This window comes from Manacus candei, unplaced genomic scaffold (genome assembly GCF_025592945.1).
Source record: "Manacus candei isolate 608988 ecotype Guabito, Panama unplaced genomic scaffold, ASM2559294v1 h1tg000025l, whole genome shotgun sequence".
NCBI classification, from domain to species: domain Eukaryota; kingdom Metazoa; phylum Chordata; class Aves; order Passeriformes; family Pipridae; genus Manacus; species Manacus candei.
In genome coordinates, this window is record NW_026138073.1 from 4,727,048 (window position 1) to 4,746,720 (window position 19,673).

The window sequence follows — 19,673 nt, forward strand, 5'->3', positions numbered from 1 at the left end:
TTTGAGGTCTCAAATACTTTTCAGCCATTAAGCACTAACACTATTTGCTCCATGAAGATGATTAATAGGAGTGGAGGTGAAGCAATTACTTAGAAGTGTGATTACTTTAGGTATAGGTAATTCTTAGATATACTAAATATCTGAGACCCTTGACTGCAATTGCCAGTGCCCAGCACTTCTTAATAAAGATGAGCTCTGCATATTTCCAAGAAATAAACAGAAATAACTTTAGCACCCAAAATTAATAGTTGTAGATGATGTAAAAACCACAAAGGACTGACATTGCTTTTACTGAGAGAAAGGAGCCCTTAATAAAAAAGCCAGTACTGAATTGTTAGAATCAGGGAATTGGCATTCCCTGATTCTCAGCTTCATATTCTAATATTTGTGCCAACACCTACTTTTCTGGCCTGTATTTGTGCAATACCAGCCTGTCCAAAATCTTTCAGTTGATTTTATGAGCTCTGAATTGGAGCCATAGAATTGGTTTTAAAACTAAGCTTTCCCTCCAGAATATAAACGTTTTTGAGACAGCACAGGCTACCAGCCTTATACATAAGTTTTAAGAGGTCTCTCTCCAGGGATGGTCACCGTGACCTCCTTTTTCCATTACTGTTCCACTGGAATGTGGGTTTTGGGTAAAATTAGAAAGATAGACTAGTCATTCATTATCCAGGTACAACACAGGAGCTGACAAGGATTATGCCTTGAAATGTATGTAAAGTTACCCTAAAGTTACTCAGGCAGTGATTTTCAACTCTTTTCTTTATCTACATTGTCCATATTGTACATCACAAAATCCTTATTTTCTCTGTGGTGAAGACTACCCAAACTACAGCTGGATAAAGAGTCTATTTGCTTTGTCTAAACAGTGCAAGCTCTCCCATATTCAATGACTACTGGAATTATTATGTGATCTTTTCAGCTTCTAATGCATATTAATTTGTAATATACAAAACCATTCAATAAATAATTGTGCAGACTGAATAAAAAAGCAATTTAAACTTTCCCCCCCCCCCAACTGGAGACACTTTTTACAAATAGTTCTTTTAAGTAGTCTTAATAGTATCTCTTTAATATTGCCATTAAAATTCACCAGAGTTCAAGAGCAGAGCAAATTTACATCTGTTAAAATAATGGAATTGACACTGATATTACATCATTGCTATTTTAAATACTCATTCTTCATAATTCCAACCTACTTGCTTTAAGTTACAAATAAAGGGCTTGTTCCTATTTCAAAGTCAATGGCAAAACTCCCTTTGGCTTTTAGGGAGCAGCACCTAGATTTAGACACAGGGGTCTCTGGTGATATGTGCTGGGGCGTGACTGTGTTCATTAATGCAGCAAAGCATAAATCCCTCTGAAAGAAAAGTTACTGAGGATGGTTCTATGAGCCCCAGTCAGAGAGGATAATTGTACTGGGCTAGTCTGCTCCCCAAAACCACAAAACTCTACAGATTACTCTGAATTCCAGGGTAGTTACAGTTCTTTTGCTTATTTTCACAAGAAAGCAACATTTTTCTATAGGTGGGTTTTTTTGCCATTTTAGTGCAATTTTGTGGTTTTCCTTTCTTAAGTTTTTGGGAGAGACTGTTTGAAAAGAAGCATAATGACAACCCTCACAAATTCACCTTCTCTTGGGAGAACATTAGAACTTTCACTGAAATTACGTAAGTGTTCTTTGAACAATTCAAACTGAACCTAAAGGAATTAAAAATATACACCACAAACATCTGGAAAGCCACCTAGAAGGTGAATCAATGTGGCCCTCTCCATGATGACAGCAGAAAATGAAACAAGAATTTTTAAGAAACATAAAGAATAAAGGTTATGACTAAGACTATTTAAAACTGGAGAAAAATATGTTTTTCATTATCCATTTAGCACTCAAGTGAGCACAGTTTTGTACCTGACAGTTCTCTAGGTTGCTTATTGTGTTCTTCAGAAAAAAATAAATCTGTGTCCACACTGCAGCTTATCATCTCAAGTTTTCAGGGACAGAAACACTTCACCTGTATCTGCACTGAGCATTTAGTTTGACAGATTCCTGGCCAAGATAGAAATCACCAGTCACTACAGTAACTATGTACTAATGCACTACTGAAATATGTTGAACATTTACTGGACAATAACCACCAGCTGAGTCTTAACCATAATTTTGCACTGCAGTAGTGGGCCTGTTACATGTTATCTGGGAACCAGAGAACTTTATTAGCACTGTCATAAAAGCTAAAGCAGAATCAACCCCTTGTTCTAATGTCCCTGACACTGCCCAGTATAAATAAAATTTCCATTGAGCCTTAGCATATTTAGATCCTAACTGAAATGGCAATTGCCTTGGGTGTCCTTAAGAGTAATTTGATTTAAAAGAAAACCACACAAGAGAACAAAATGTGACCCTTTACTGTGAAGCATAAATAAGCTGCTCCACCAAGACCAGGAGGAAATAGATTATTGCAGAAATACCAAGTTTTGAAGAACCTGCAGTGCTGACTGCTTTACTCTACTTGGAATTACTTACTCCATTATAAAACTTTCCACTTTCACAACGGGACACTTGCCCTTATGCTGATTTGTGGGAGGAATAAAATGTAGCTTTAATGGTAGGGAAATATTTTCCAAGCAAGGATGATTAGGCAATGCTCTGCCTCAGGAAGTGTTTCAGGCACTGTCACTTGATGATGTTTAAGAAGAAATGAAAGGGAAAACACCTAAGGGTTTAGCCCACAGAGATTTTTATGTCATGCAGACTGGGACTGCTGAACTAGGAGGTCCTTTGCAGACAAATAACCTCTAATTCTTTTCAGCACCATTCCTTGGCTTTAAAATATACCATCTTCCCCCACACCAGGGGCTCTAACACGACATGATGTCTGGTGAAACCCAGCCTTCAGGATAGCCCTTAATCACACAGCAAACCAGTGAAGTGCAAATTAAATAAGTTAAAAATATGGCTTTTGTAAGATATTTACTTTCTTGTGGCTTTCCAACCATAATAACAGGAGGAACCATCATACACCTTACATGGAGGACCAGTTGTTGTCACAAGTGTTCATCACTGTGGGAAGGAGGAATATTCAAATACGTCTATCCTTATCTAATTAAGCATGTATTATAGAGACTATTTTTATATTATAAATGTGCAGTCTAGATTCTTCATTCCATCACTATTCTTCTCTTCCAACACTAAAACCTGCTTATCTGAGAGACTCTGCGTAGCTGCAAAAAGTTTTCATTGGAAGAAATATGTTCTCATGTCATCTATTTTTGGCTTTCCATGCCGTGACAACAGAGGCTGGCCCGGTGTTTCTATATATGAGCACTTCCCAGGTAGCAGAAGAGCTGCCGCAGATTGCCTGGCACCTGCTCGAGGATGAGGTGAACAGAAAGCAAAGCAAAAGTATTTTTATTTCATCAAGAACATTTATGGCCAAGCCATATTTGCAGAAGATAAAAACTGAGGAAAGCATAAACCGATGGGGAATGTAATCTTTTAATATTTTGGGAGCACGAAATGGTAAAATCAGAGTTCTGAACTAGAACAGGTTTAAGAGGGAGCAGAGCAAACATAGCAGGTGCTGGGGGGAAATATTCTTTTCAGGATAAGTATTTCCAAGACCTGGTAGTTACATTTGGTAAGTTCTAATCTTCTTTTAACAAAATAACTTCTGAAAAGGGAATATAAAATATATGGAACATGAATGTCAATAGAAACATATTGCAAGTATGATACATCACCAACAAGCCTATGGCTGCCGAGTTAGGAAAAAACCTGATGTACTCAGAAGCATTGTCTTTTGCTTTCTAATATAATTGTGAAAGATCTGATTTTTTTTTAATAGAGCAGCTATTAAGAGAAACTAATTATGATTTTATTTTTAAGGGCCTGGATTTTCTCTTACATGTATCATTCTAACTCAGGAGTAAGGCCATTTGAGCAAACGAGATGAGGTTGGTGTGAACGAGTTTAAACGATCAGACAAAGGCCTCGAGATATTTATGGACGGAATGAGTCATTCCTGTTCTGGTTGGATGATTATATCAGTGGAGAATTAGTCTATCATCATGCAGGGCCTGAGCCTCCTTTCTCTTATATCAGCATCCATCAGGAAATATTGTGTGGTATTTCAGTAGTCTAAAACCAACAAGACAGTAGAACTGAGCCCACAGCCCCACAGTTCTGTCCCATTTAAATCAATAGATCATTTGGTCTTTTTTCCTTAGTCTGTTTACCTAAACTAACTTACATGGAAGTTTTAGTAAGACTTATTTCTCATTTAAAGTGTGAAGTAACTGTGGTCAAAGAACACATTATTTTTCTGGCATCACATTCAAAAAAGTAACTTTTTTCCATCAAGCTCCAGTGACATGTCTACAGGGATGGTAAGGAGACATTAAATAGATAATGTAAATTTGACTACTCAAACTCCCTCTGCACCAAATGCAGATCTGTGAGAAATCTTGAGCAATCCAAGTCTTGGAGTATTTTGCAATGATTTCTGCGTCAAAGTAAAACAACTGTGCCAGAACTGACAGGATTATTGCGATTTTAGGCACGCACCAGGTCTGGTGGTGCTAGAACAACATGTGATCCATCCATCTTATCTCTAAGAATAGGCAACACCAGCCATTCAAGCAGCCAGCTCAGGAAGTGTTGTGGTGGGCTGCTGTGACTATCTAGAGTAGATCATGAGAGAAAGAAATGGCTGGAATGTCTCCAGCAACCGTTGGAGTTCCCAACAAGGTTTTTTCCTCATGGCAATGACTTTAAGGCTAATTAGAAGCAGAAAACCAAAATGGTAGCCTACAAATTTCCCAGACACCAGGTGTTTACCAGAAAAATCTGTTCCCCAGCCAGACACTGTCCCTGTTCTCAATGGTTTCCACAAGCCTCTCCCCACCAGGCAGGAGGCAGTTTGCCTTCCCAGTATGTCTGTGCACTTCTCACTTCTGAGAACTGAGGATTAAAATCACCTTCAGAGCGGAGAAAACCAAGCGTGGATGCTTCTTGAATCCATCCCAGCAACCCCAGAAACTGTCTGAGAGCCACAGTGACGTTTTTCACCAGGTTCTTCATGCTTCAGACAATCACAGAGCATCATGTTTTGCTCCTATCCTGTCTCTCTCCAGCCAGTTGCCCACTACAAACACTAACCTGGAGAACACTGGATTTAAATCATTCCCAGTGCAGTTTTGCTTCCTACCATTACACCTTTTTCTCAAGATACTTAAGTACCAAACACTCCAGGTATCATGGTTTCATATTCATGTTATACTTTGCTAATACCAGGTAGAGTTTCTCTGCATTAAATGGTGAGTTTTTTTAATCTTTCCCACAAATAAAAGACCCCTGCACCATAACATATCCTATAGGCAGCTCTATTCATATCTAAACCCAAGGATTTTTGCCTTGGAAAAAAAAATTACGGATTTATTCAGAAATTAAATGAGATTAATAATTTTGAAAGCAATTTACAAATAGCAATCAGCCACTGCAACGAAGGTCAAAAGAAAAAGGACACATTAGCAATTGAATATCTTCCCTCCCTTTAAAGTTTTAATACTGCATACCTGTTAATAATGGAAAATATCCTTCTTCAAGAGTAGCATTTTCAAAAATTGGTAGGATCCTTTGCTAATTCTAATCTTCTTTTAATAAAATAATTTGTTAAAAAGGATTATAAAAAAGCATGAAAATGGAATGCCAATAGAAATGTACTGCCTACACAATAAATAGTTAATGTATTTTCTAAATGAATGATTTAAAATAGCTATTAAAGTAAAGAGAATGAGCTTATGTTTCTAGTAATGACTTCTCTGCCTCAGAATGAAATCTGTAAATCCCTGATTGCAATTTCACATCCCAAAAGAACAAGCAGTCCTGGGACTGATGCTTATTGCCTTTATCATTAACACTAACACACCACATATGTGATTTTTATATCACTGGTTTGAATATTTAGATTTCTACTTGTGTATGCTTTATATTTTAAATCCCACATAGCTATTCTGTCACAAAAATAAAGGTCTCCTTCAACAAGGCTTTTTTGTAGGCACATGCATACATGTATACACAGACTTCCAGTATAACTACAATTTTATTCATAAGAGCACATAATGATTCAGGCTGTGATTGTTAATAAAAATGCATTTCTAACCATCAAATTTGAGTCTATTATTCTAAGTTAATTGCATTTGCCCTAAAGAGACTTGCGACTGGCTGTCAGCCTATTTGTGTCAGTTCCATTTTATTCATCAGTCAATCTTGTCTCCTCTTTTTTCACATCCCATATATTGATCAAATAGATTTGTTAGCATGCCTCTGCAGCTTTAAAAAAGTTTTTGTTATTTGTCAGGTTTATTTGATTACTATATTAGTTTGAGTGTTATCTTAATTGTTATTTCAATAGAAAATAAATGCCCTCTGGTAGTCCCACAAGATTCCCATTAAATATAATCCATATAACAAGTTAGTGGATGGAGTGAATGTGGTAAGAAAATAAACACATTAAGCCTATTTTAAAAGGTGGTATTAATCTGCAGCTGTATTGTACTTGATCCAAAAGACAGAAATAGAAATAAGTACAGTGTGAAACAATTTTGATAAACATCAGTGCCGTATCATTGCATATTATGCTATGTATAAAATACTTTAAGAAAAAGATGTGTGATATAAAATAAACTGAGGTCATATCTGGAAGAGTGGGGTTTGTGGTTAAGTGTGAAATTGAATGATATTAAATATGGCTTTAGACACTAAAAATTAGGCTGGAGAGGCAGTAAGCAAAAGCAGGTGGAAATGCAGTGTTATACAGGGCAAGTTTTTGGTAGGGAGCTTTTAGGAAGGTATTTATTATAGTAAGAGATAAGCATCTATGCATGTAGCTTTTTCCTCCATAAAGGTATGATACACTGTTTAGTTAGATTAAAAAATTGAAAAAGCATCTTATGGACATTTGTCACTCAGTTTTGGTAATGAATTCCAAACCCAAAGTTTTTACCTCAGTCTTCTCAAAGAGGAAGGTGATGCAAACAGTTTTCCCATATGAATGTCTCAGAAACCTACCTCCGATGCCTTCATTATCACAAGACTACATAACCCTGGCACCTTGCCTAACCTTGAATCTGGGATCTCCCCAGCTGGTACCTGAACTTAGACATTGTCAGGAATACTCTATTTAAAAAGATATGAAAAGTCCATATGTTTTAAGATAACTACTCAAGACATAGAAGCATTGATTTAATAAAAATTTCAGGCAACAAAATCTTGTGCTTTACCTCTATTGAAGTACATCAACTGACCGCAACATTTTCTGAAACTGAGATGTGAAATTACCAAATTTCTAGTGAAAAGCTAAGTTCCTTAATTTCTTTGTCCAAGGTTAGTCTTTCTATCATCTAGCTTTAGTCACTGAGGAGTTGGGTTTCTGGTCTGCATAATTATCTGTAACCAGCTGCCAGGAGAATGGGGTGAGAACAGGGATAAAACCAGACTTTCAAAAAGCAATTTTTTTCCGGCTTGAACTCTTCAATCAAGGTGGGATAACTTGCCTGCAGGATGGGCTTGTCTTTCATTGATTTTTGTAGACATTTAGGCCAGACTGAACACCTACTGTACCTGCAGGCACAGCTGCTACCATGACCACCACCTAAGGGGGACCTATTGCATTTATAGCAGGAGCATTTTTATTTGCCTGTACCTAGCTGTGGACGCTTCAGAAGTCCAGCTCCCAGACTGTTTTTCATCTGGAACTTTTTTATCGGTGTTTCAGACTAAACTACCATGCTAAAACTTCAGATGCCCTAAAAAGAGCTCAAATTTGCAGTCCTCCTAGAGCAGTTAGCAACACTCCTGTGATTCGGAAGCACACGGTGTGATGATAGTTTCAAGCTAAACTGTTATGACCAGCTAGTATGGAATATAAACAGGAACAGATGAGAAGAATACAGCCTCAACATTTGAGACAACAAAGAAAGAGTGAAATGATTGCTACATAAAAGACATTTCAAAGACCTCCCAGAAAAGCAGGCATAAAAATCCCCAATAAAAAGGCTCAGCAAGAAAACTGTCACACCCCCTAATCCTCAGCAGACTCTAACAAGATGTTCACATGAGCCAGAGATTGTCTCCTTCCCCAGAAGACAAAAGGCACAGAAATCAATACTGTCTAGCATAGGATTAGGAGGCAAGAGATAGATAAAAAGGATTCCTTAACCTTACAATTAGAAACCCCAACTCTCCAGCCAAAAGGATAATCAGAAACAGACTGCAGACCTGTGTCACAATAATTGCTGCATCTTTCTTTACTCTTTGAAAACTGATATATTTTCTGAAGGTTTTTTTTATAATTTATTGCCACCCCAAGAAAGGTTTTGATGGCCACTTAGCTACAGACAACTGCTGCTACCAAACCACAATTCAGCACACATGGCAATAGCCTTATTTCCCATTCTTTATGGTTCATTCACCTCCAACCAAGCAAAAATTATATTACCAATGTTCGTACCAACCTCCCAGTAAATTGTACAACTGAAACCAAAATTGTATGTAATGCACTAGTATTCTAACAAATGATCAGCTTACTGTGCCCTGAACCAGACACTTACACAGATTCTTCATGCCAAACCTGGCATCAGCATGTGCTCTGATTAAAATGGAAACAACTTAGTTGTTATAACAAGCATCTTTAGCTTTATTTGGTATTACTAATGCTTTTAAACAGAAGGCAGGGTACTGGCAAGAGTAGAAAACAGACTTGAAGGGGGAGGAAACCTGCAGGCTGGAAAGAAGCTACAGTCTCCAAAGTCTGACCCTCCTGCTGTAGCTAACTAGTGACCATAAGCTCTCAGAGCTGGAGAAGTTTGCTGCATAGAAATTTAAGACTCTTTCTGAGGCTCAACAAGGCAACCACAAGACACTAACAATGACATTTACAAAGCTTATATATTAATTTATAGCAACAACTTCAGCACCCAATCATATATGCTTAGCAACTATACACATTCCCACCTTATAGAGGGTTAAGCCACACAAGAAGCAAATAGTACAAGCTTTCATTAAGTGAGTCAGAATTTAAGCAGTTGCCACATTCAATGTCATAAACCTTTCCCAGTTTTTCTGATACCATCAGGAGAGGAAAAGTCAAATTATTGTTTTCCCCCCAAGTGCAGCACACTTGCAAACCATCACTCCATTCTCTTGTGATCCTACTGTCTACTGAACCTTAAATTTCCTGCCTTAATGTTCCATGGTCTTGTTCTTTGCAAACTAGACACTACCTCAGACCTGCTTCACATTCTGTGGCAGATGAAATAATCCCTCTAAGTAAACTACTTGAAACCACTTAGAAAAAGGTTAGCACAGATGCAGCTTGAACCATTGTCATTTGTTATGGAAAGACAAACAGAAGAATCATGGCTTGAAATAAATGCATGGGAAGAAAAAGCACACATTTCTGTTTTCTTTTAGTAAAGCTCAAAGACAGCATAAAGCTCAGCTTACACATTCCTGTAGAATTAAAAGGAAAAATGTTATCTACAGATTTCTAAGTAAACTTTCTAGACCTCACTCCAGATGAGAGCAAGGAATTCACTCTGTCCCCAAAGCCTGCAGCTAGTAGTGTAGCAGACAGAGGAACACAAGATGTGAGTCACTGAGGGATGGGAGCAGAGGGCAGTGTGGTCTGCATAGTGCACAGGCAAATTAATCTCTTCACACACATACAGTTCCCAAGGGACTCCAGGTCTTGCTTGTGGTGCAGTGTCAGAGATTCACAAGTCTTCATCTACAAACACACTTGTCCCCATGCCATAAGAAGCTTCACTGAGGAAAGGCCAGCTATGCTTCAATCAAGAGCCCGGGGAACAGGATCGCGTTACCCTGTCTGTTGTCTGAAAATTATTTCCAAATCATATTTTCCTCTTTTTTTTAAAGCAAGACAGCTTCTGGTTACCACTATTACAAGCACAACTTGTAAACCTCAAGGTAGACTAGTATTTTCCACAACTTGTATTCAAATCCAGGTGTACCAAAGAAACTGCAAAACATTATTTCTTTGAGTGACCCCTGTGTGGCACAAAATCCCACATCCAATGGGACCAGAACAACACTCAAGTATTCAGTCATAGATAAGATCTAAGTCTTCCCCTCCAAGCAGAGGAGAAATGCACAGTGCTACAGGCACCATCAAGTTTTCTATTTTGCCATTGTTATTGATTTTGAGACACTCAGATACCATGGTGGTGAAAGCCAGTGCAAAACCCTAATACACCTAAAAAAGTAGGAAGCATCACTATGATGAAACAGAAAAATAAAGGTAGGTGAGCTAAACTTGAACCTTCAACATATTCTAAATCCATGGTTCAGAGAACTAGACTAGTGTTATGTTTAATAACTTAACCTGCTGGCTTCAACACCTGCAAGTCCAACACCTTCATCTGTACCATTGGTAGGACAGGGGATGTGATGAAGTCTGTATTCAGTCTCACTACCAGTGTTTGCCTCAGTTGTGATCATTTCACTGCAGATTTTGCCCAATTAAGATTTTCATTGTGCCACAGAAAGCAGGTACAACACCTGATACAGTATATACCCTGTAGCCAAACACCTCCGTCAGCTTTGATGAGCATTAGGATGGCCCTTCACAGCTCAAGGCAGAGCCATTTCACTGGCCAGGTACATGAAGACAATTCAGACTTGAGTCACCAAAAAGAGAACAAAAACCAAACTTTACTCACTCAGAAGCTCAGGGTTGAATGCTGCATCACTGAGTCAGGATCCTCGAGCAGTGTCTGTTCCCCTGGCTGGGACAAGTGTTGACTGTACAAAAACACCCTGTGTCCCCTGTGGAAAACACAGAATTACAGAATGATTTAGGCTGGAAAACACTGCCAAGATCATCTCAGTGAGAGACCAGAGGACACTAGATTCTTAAAAGAAAGGAGCATCTCCAATTCCTATTAAGAACTGTTTTTTCCATACTTGTGAAGTCATTTAGGAGACTAAGTCTTCAGCCCCAATAGCTTGACTTTTCTCTGTTAACAATATAGTTTGGAGGTGTTTACAAAACACGTATGTGGGATAACAAAGGCACCTCATCAGTTGAGGAGCTTTTCCTGCTTAGTGAAGCTCTGCTTTCCCATTCTTGTTTTCTCAAACTGGGCAGCCCCTTGAAAACTCCAGTAAGGCCTTCAACTTCCCAGCTCCTTCTCCCTACAGCACATAGGGCATGGCACCACACCATTTCAGCTACTGAAGTGGCACATTCCATGCAAAAAATTAGCTTAATAGGTCTAATTTCCTTGGGGGATGTAAGCAGCACTTTTTACTTAATATTTACTCTTCACCTGTTTCAGCCTTCAGCCCATCTTTAAAATGAGAATATTGTTTGTATTAATGACTCTAAAAAAACATTTTAAGATTTACTCAAAGCAGCAGAACAAGCACAGAAGTGCTGTACAGGGGGCTAAGCCTAGAAGCTTTTGAGTGGGAGAACAAACTCCTCACCTCACCACCATCTTCTTATGAAAACTGAGAAGGAACCCAGTAAGGTCAGCTTAGAAGCCAAATGAGACCTGCTTATTTCCTTTTGTAAGACCTCAGCAGACTACTTTGGTATCAGGTAGCCCCAAACCACCACCTTTCCAGAGCTGCCAGATCTGCACCTTACCTGGAAAACTGCCATAATGCTACCCTTTCTCTCCCCCTTCCCTCTATTTATCTGCTAAATAAAGGGCAAGGCTCATGGTCCCCCTCCCTTCCCAGCTGAGGATGTTTTCCTAAATGAGGGTTCTCATACCAATTCATACCACCTGAAAGCCTTTAGAAAAGGGAGATATGCCAATTTATCTGCTTTCTACCCAGCCATTGGAGAAGTGGCTAATGCTCATCTACTCCAGTTATTTCTGATAATGGCATTTGGAGAGTCCCATCTGGAACGAGATGATCTTTAGGGTCCCTTCCAACCCAAACCTTTCTATGGTTCTATGATTCTATTAGTACTGTGCAAACACACACAATGCAAACTTTCTTTGCTAGCTAGAGGACACTGCTGGGCTTTGGTAGGCAAGGTCAAGACAACATTAATCTGCTCTAATAAAGCATGAGGAGGTAAATCATCCTGTGCACCTCAGAATTCATTCAGATGGTACTTCTGGCATTTCTCCCCCCTGCTTTTGTTCTGTCAGTCTGAAGAGAACAGCTTGTGTGATGTAATTTAGAGTGGAGCTTTTTTAAAGCTTTCACTCAGGAGAAGCTTCAGGAGCTCTGGGGGTACAGCTTAGCTCCGAGAAATAGAAAGAAAGCAAGTTTGCATTGACAGCTTGATCCCAGAGAGAGGTGGCTGCCTGCTTGTCTAACAGGTCCTCTGGGTCTGGATGAGGCAGAGACAGAGGAGCAGTCATATTAAGTGAACGTGCGCTGCCAATGTTAAAGGAACAATTACCATTATTCTGCATAGTTCACTGTTTGCTACTGCTATTTCCTTCAATAAAACCTCTTTTCACTTGCCAATTGGAGCTTGTCATGTAACAATATTTCTTATGCACAATACACATACTAAAATGCCCCTGTGTTTTTAATACATTTATAGTTGTTAACAATAGTGGTATAGTGACAGAAAAAAAACGTACTTGCTTTGAATACAGAACAGGTTGAAAAAAGAACAAACCAGCGGCCCTGCTCTGAAGGATTAATGGGGGTTAGATTTTGCTAATCTGTGTTAAAGCAGTGATATCTCTTCCATTTCACTGATATCCACTTCTTCCTCTCAGGGCCTGGGCTGTGACCTCCTTGCTTGAAAGGGGTTGTACACCTGAGTCTTGTGCAAAAGCTCCAGTGATGGTTTTAGTATGAGTGAGCTTAGAGGAGAGAGTTGGGCTCTCACTCATCCCTGTGCCCAGGCAGCCCTGAGAGGGACAGACAAGGGGTGCCACTCCTGGGGCTTTGGTAATCCCAGTCTGCTGAAAGTTGCCCAATAACCCTTTGATCCTTGTGCATGGTTCACAGACTGGTGGGAGTGTGCTGCCCTACCATCTACCAACACCTGGAACCTATGGTGTTCACTGCTCACATCAGACTCTAACAAAACTCCTTGGGAGCACAGTTCCTGGTGAAACAGGATAAACAGCCAGCCCTGGGGAGACACTGACATTTCACTGGAGCTGTGGAGTTCTACAGTCCTCCTCCAAAAGCTTGTACAATGAAGGCTTTGTGCTAATACTGTGCTTGCCAACATCACAAGGCCAGGTGGAAATGACCACAGCGAAGGTGCCACAGTGAGAAGAAATTACGTGTTTGCACTTCTGAGCAGGCTGAACCTCATATTTCATGTGCCCAAAGGAATGTTCGGAAACCTTTGTAACACAGTCATGAAGGAAACTTTCTTCTGCTGTAAGATTCATGTTTTCTAAGAACACTATTTTCTTCTGAACAAGTTAATATACACAGGAAAAGACATCTTGAGTGTTCCTGACTCTCCTACACTATCCAGGAATAGTGATAGACTGCGAGTTTAAACACATTCTTCCACTGCACAGCGAGAGAAGTGTGTTTAATGCTGTGAGCAGAACAGTTACCATGTTTGCCTTTGCCAGAGCAGGCAAGACTACACTGTTTTAAGAGTACTTATTACATACATAAGTAACAGTGGATGTCATCTGTCTGCCCCCAGAATAGGTGCTCTGCATCTTCGGTGCAGGGAAAAAACTGATTTGTGATAAGATGTACAGCATGAGACATCTTCTGCTTCAGATATCACTAATTGCTTTTTCTATGACTTTTCCTGAGGAAAAGAGCAAAGAAACTCGGACAAGGCTACCATACTGGAGGCTGGTTTGGAGCCTCATCTGTTGAGTTCCCTGGAATTCTTTTCATTGACATCTGATGATACCAGATCGAGCCCTGGGGAAGATAAATAAGTGGTTTTCCAGTGCAGTCCAGCACAGGCTGTTCTGCAACACCTGGGAAGGTTCTCAGTTGGCAATAAGATTAATAATGTTTGTTATATTGGACAAGTCCAGCTCCCAGTTGTGTTCCAGCATGGCATGCAGATTAGAGAGAAACAAATGGAAGCATTTGCAAGGAGAGTCTCTAGAACACATAGGACTCTCAAAGATTGCCACTCACCATTGAGTTCAAATCAAAGAAAAGCTTTATGACTTCTTAGAAGACATGGGGTTTGTAGTCATATGTTATCATGTGCCAATTTACCACAAGTAGAGCTTTAAGGACTATCTGTGAGAAATGCTGCATCTTCTGTGACTTGCAGCTCTATTTCATGGTGTTTGAAGTGTTTGGATATATTTTAAGAATATGTATGGGTTTGATGGTGTTAATATACATGCTTTTGATGGTGTATCCCCCCACCAAATCAAAATGCTGACAACCTTGAAGCTCCTCTGGCATTAATGCTGTGCAGGGATATCTTTGTGTCCATAATCGTGCGTAATATCTGCTTTGGGAATAAACTCTTGGCACAAAACTTCAGTGTCATACAGAAAGTGGCACAACTGACAAAGACCTTGGGACATGAAAGGAAGACACTGTGCTATCTTTTCATTGGAAAGTTCACAAATTCTGCCTAGAGATCCCTCTGATATTTTCACTTTTCAGTAGATGGTGCTTACCAAAAATAAAACTGAGCATTTTAAGTGCTTTCCAAATGTAATGACACAGGGATTTACATGTAAAAAATTTTTTTGTAATAAACTCAGCATTTTCTGTTTTACATTATCTATAAATTTCCCAAACTCAACAGCAAATGCAAGGATGTCCATGGGTGAGACTTACCTTTAGTTACTGTGCTAGTGTATTAAACAAAGCCCTGTCCACTTCTGGCTAGGATTTTTTTTTCTGAAACTTGATCATATTTGCAGACAGTCTTAACCTCATTGTGTGGTGAGTCATTAACCATGAGAGGAAGGAAGGAAGAGAGAATTAATGCAGCAGTGCTGTCAAGGCAAGGACAATAATAATAACAATAACAATGATAATAATGTTTGTTTTTTCTTTACTTTGAAAATAAGGTCAATTCAGATAAGACAATACATCAAAACCTCCAGTTTCACATTCTGCAGTGAAGAACAAAGAGAATTTGAGAGGTTTGAGTTAACCCTGCAAAACAAACACTTGCCCATGAGCTCTGGGATGGACTTGCCCCAGCACCCAGTGTGGGGGGGCTTGCAGCCTTGAGGGCTCTGTGTGGTGCTGTGCATCCCAAATCCCTGCAGCCCAAGGAGGGAACAAGAACTGGCATGGCCCTATGGTGTCTGGGGTGACATTAATAAAACCAAGGCCTCCACTTGAAGAGGGAAGGACAGGGCTGTGTGTTTTCAGTTCAGGTTCAGTTTGAGACTTACCTACTGTGAGGTTTTTAATTATCCCTTTTAACAAAATATCAGCAGAGTGCAGCATTGAAACAAAAAGAAGAAACAAAAGAATATGGAAAGCAGACTTTAATTTCCTTTACAAAACTTTTTATAGCTGTTTAATATGATAGAGCCACCACACCACATACAAGATCCTCCCCATCTCTGGAAATGTTCAAGGGCCAGGTTGGATGGGGTTTGGAGCAACCTGATCTAGTGGAAGGTGTTCCTGCCCATGGTGGGTGGTTGGAACTCAATGGTCTTTCAGGTCTCTTCTAACCCAAAATACTCTGTGATTCCATAAGATCAAAAAAATCCAATCTGGAGCTTAAAGAAAACTTCAGGAATAACCACTCCCTCTCAGAGACTCCCAGAGAGTAGGATCTCTTTCAAGAGCTGCTGGAATAACAATGGGGTGCCAGAATGTTCTGATCAGAAAATTTAAAACAGGCAAAAGAAAAAAAAATGATCTAACAACAAGTAGCATGTGAAATACCACCAGATCCTGCTGCTCTCTGGACTAACCCCAATTCCTGTAATGGATTTATTTCATGGAAGCCATTTCATACAGTCACAACAGTCAGGACAGAAATACAGACCTAAAGAAAAACATAATAGGGAAAGAAAACAGTGGCTGAAGGAGAATTTGGGAGATCCAATCTAGAAACAAGGCCTGGGGTCCCCAGCATGGCTCTCCCGGAGGATGCACGGCTGTATCCTGCACCCACAGGTTTCAGGGGCTGCCTTGCCTGTGCCCAGCTGAGGTTATGTTTCTGCTGCAGCTAACACTTGATACCAAAGCTGTGAGGTTCCTGTGAGAATTCCATGATTCATCTTGGTGTTTATCAGCCAAGGTCTCCCGAGGACCTGACGCCAGGCTCTGACAGGGAGCAATGGGAGTGCAGGGCTCTGGGCAGGCACCTGTAAACCACCCAGGGAACACGTGGCAAAACCAGCTGTGAATTTTGCTCTTGTGTTCATTTAGGGGGTGAATTATGTCCAGTGTTAGATGTGGATGATGATGTCTGATGCAATAGGGACTTTTGAATTAGCACATAAAACCCTTTCCATAAAGTGCTTGGTCCCCCTTCTTGCAAAGTCGTTACAACTCCAAGGTGTAAGCGAACAGTATAAAATTCACACTGATCCCTTCAATTCTTTTTTAAGCATCCTTAAATCCAGCTTTTTTCCCCCTGCTATACATCTTACTTTTTATAGTTAAAAGTAATTTTAAAGCAAAAAGAACATAAACAATATACACTGACTCTTGACACTCCATTGCTTTTTTAAACTAGAATAATAAAAATTTGCAAATGAACAAAAGAGTGGGAGGAAGATATCTGATTTACAATGTTTTTGAGATAAAGAACACTATAAAAAAAGATCAATGTGAATAATAAAGCATTGTTAACTGAGTCATGACATTTCTATTCTCAGGGAAGATTTGAACAGTAGAGCTCTGCAAATGAGCACCTTGTGCCATTTTCAAAGTGGGAGGAAGACATATAATTATAATTTTTAAAGTGAAGAGAATTTAAAAAAAAAAAATCTCTGTGAAAAAGTTTATTGAAAAACATATCGACATATCAATACGACATAAATTACTTTAATTTTTATTAAACTAGGAGGGGAGAAAACCTCTTTTTGAAGACTGGCTGCAGAAAGCATTCCTTGGAAAGAATTTTCTTTATTAAAAACTCTTTCGCTAAGATGAAACAGCACTGAATGTCAGCACTACCGTATATTTATTCTGTAACTCTTCCAACAGCTGAGATCTATAAAAGAAACACATTTTCAAAACAGTTTTAACCTCCATTGTCTTGATCATTCGTATTAACATTTTTCATGTCACTTATTGAAATCCCTTAAAGGAACCTTTTATTCAGTCAAAATTAATGAAGCCGTTTTCTTAAACAGCCTCCAAAAACTAAAAAGGACGTAATGTTGTGCATTTTATTTGACATACGTTTTCTGCCATTTCACTTAGTTGTGTGATGAGAGCAATACTTCATATTTATGCTATCAAATCTGCAGAGAAAAGTGATTTTGAGAGAGAAGAAAACTAACTCTGCTCTTGCTGTGTGTGCAATTTAAATCCACAGCAAAAATACAGCATTGATCAGATTACTCCAATTGAGTCATTTAGTGCTTTGGCATTCCTGAAGTTAGGGCCCAGCTGTGAAATCATAGTTGGGGCCAAACATTGCTGTTAGGTGAGTGCACATGGCTCCCATTTTCTTCAAAGGGAATGACACACATGGCCAATATTTAACTTTCACCTCTTCCATTCTTCAGCTAGCAAAGCCAGAACCAACGGAGTATATGCAGGCAATTTAATAGAATTAAGAATATAATCAAGATTTTCCAGGACTTACTAGTGATTTGGGATATATAATTCAATACACCTCAAAACGCAGATGCTCAGAATATTCTGAAAATCAGGCCATCTCGAATGCCTTACTTTAGGCAGGTAAAATCATAAATTACTCGGTACTTCGGCCGTTGGATCCTAACAAACTGGGTGTAGGATACCTTTTCAAAGCCATAAGCTCCAATTTCTGGCATCTGGGATGCCTGGGAGACTTATGACATCCCAACTCATTTTGGGTCCTCTTTACACACACTTCTCCCCTGCCATTACTGTTATGGAACTTCAACACAGTGCAGGGGCCTTTCTGCAACTGACCTCTTGAAAAAATTTAAGTCCTGGCTCTGCAGGTCCTCTGGGATGGACTGGGCTGCTGGGATGGCCCAAAAATCTTTGCAGCATAAGTGCCACAGAGAGAAAAAAGGATGCATCCCAAAAATCTAGCTGTCCCATGCTGTATGCAGATCTTCACTTCAACTCAAGGTCAAGTGGAAAACTTTCCTACTATCCTTGCTGACTCTCCTCTCCACTTTCCCCCAACTCCATCTGTTCCTCACCCATCTCCTTCGTTCTGCACTCGCCTCCCTCTTCTTCCTGTGTCCATCTGTTCCCTCCTTCCTCGACACAAGTTGGGGAAGGGAAGTAAATTCAGTCATTCACTGAACAGATTTCAAGATGAACCCCCTCCCTCTCCAGTTCTAACTTCATTCATCATGGTAAAAATTATAATGAATAGAAATGTTGAAGGTGAAAATTTATTAGGGATTGTGTTGCTTTCTTATATGAAAAGCAGTTAAAGCTGCATATAAACATTGGCTTCATTCATTTTTTCTTAATATATGGTATAATTAGTGAGAAATATTAGTGGAAGTGCTTGCTATGCAGTCCATCAACACATGCCTGTCAGAGCTTAGGATCTGGGCCAAAAGTTTTTGCCAGTCCTGTGATAGATTTATAATAAGCCTATAGAAGGCTTTACAGTTAGCTGGGTCACTAATTCATGAAGTTAAAACGTATGCAATGAGGTCAAAAATTCACTATTGATAAAATACCCCCTCCCGGGATTGCACCATTAGCTTTGTTACTGCAACAGCAAAATAAAGTAAACCCAAAGCTCCTGTGAATTACCAGTCCATCATCGTAAATCAGAAGCAAAGCACTTGCTCGAGTTCATGATGTCATATGAAGCCCAAGATATATTTATAGCCTTGTGTACTACTTCCTGTTTCCTTATGACAAAAATAAACAGTCTCTAAATCCCCTGCATCCTTATGCCTGAGCTCAGCAAAGTGTAATGGGCACGGAGCTATGAAGGCACCCGTGATGTATTGGTCTGGAGCAGCTCACTATGGGGCGGCTGTGGCGCCCGCTCTCCCTCTGGCCTCTCCCACGTGGATGAGAGCAGTTCCCATGGAGTTTGCTCCATCTGCTGCACTCACTGTAGGGGTAGTCACACACCCCCTCCTATTTTGCCTCCCTGACACTTGGAGAGATAAGGAGAGAAGGTTTAAGCCTCCAAGCCCTAGGCACGGAGTGCGTGGTGTGGCAAGGGCAGCCCAGGTGGAGGAGCTCAGCACCCATGTGGGCACCTGGGCTTGCCACCATGGGGACACTGGGTATCTTGTCCACCAAGACTGCTAAGCCATGGAGGTTGGAGCATGGGCTGAAATTTCCTCTCTCCTCATTTGCTGATGATTTTGGAATCTCATGTAAGGCTTCTGTGGTGTTTGGGTGTGGATAATGCCCCACATTTCATCGCATACCTCCCAGCACTCAAATTTTCTATTCCTACCTGAACTGTTGTGTTTGCTGGTGATCCTCTTCACCTCTTTTCAGATGAAGCTTTCTCTCTTAGCAATTTGTTTTAATTTGGCTTCCTTTCTAGAAATGACACAGAAGATAACAGAAGATAACAGAAACAGTGCACCATCCCATG

The 19,673-nt window shown here is 39.8% G+C and overlaps 1 protein-coding gene across 1 annotated transcript in view; it reads left to right on the forward strand.

Annotated features, from left to right (window-relative positions):
• Window positions 1-19,673, forward strand: part of MDFIC2 (MyoD family inhibitor domain containing 2) — a 43,291-nt gene that overhangs the window by 13,825 nt on the left and 9,793 nt on the right. The gene's annotated exons all lie outside the window — the stretch shown is intronic.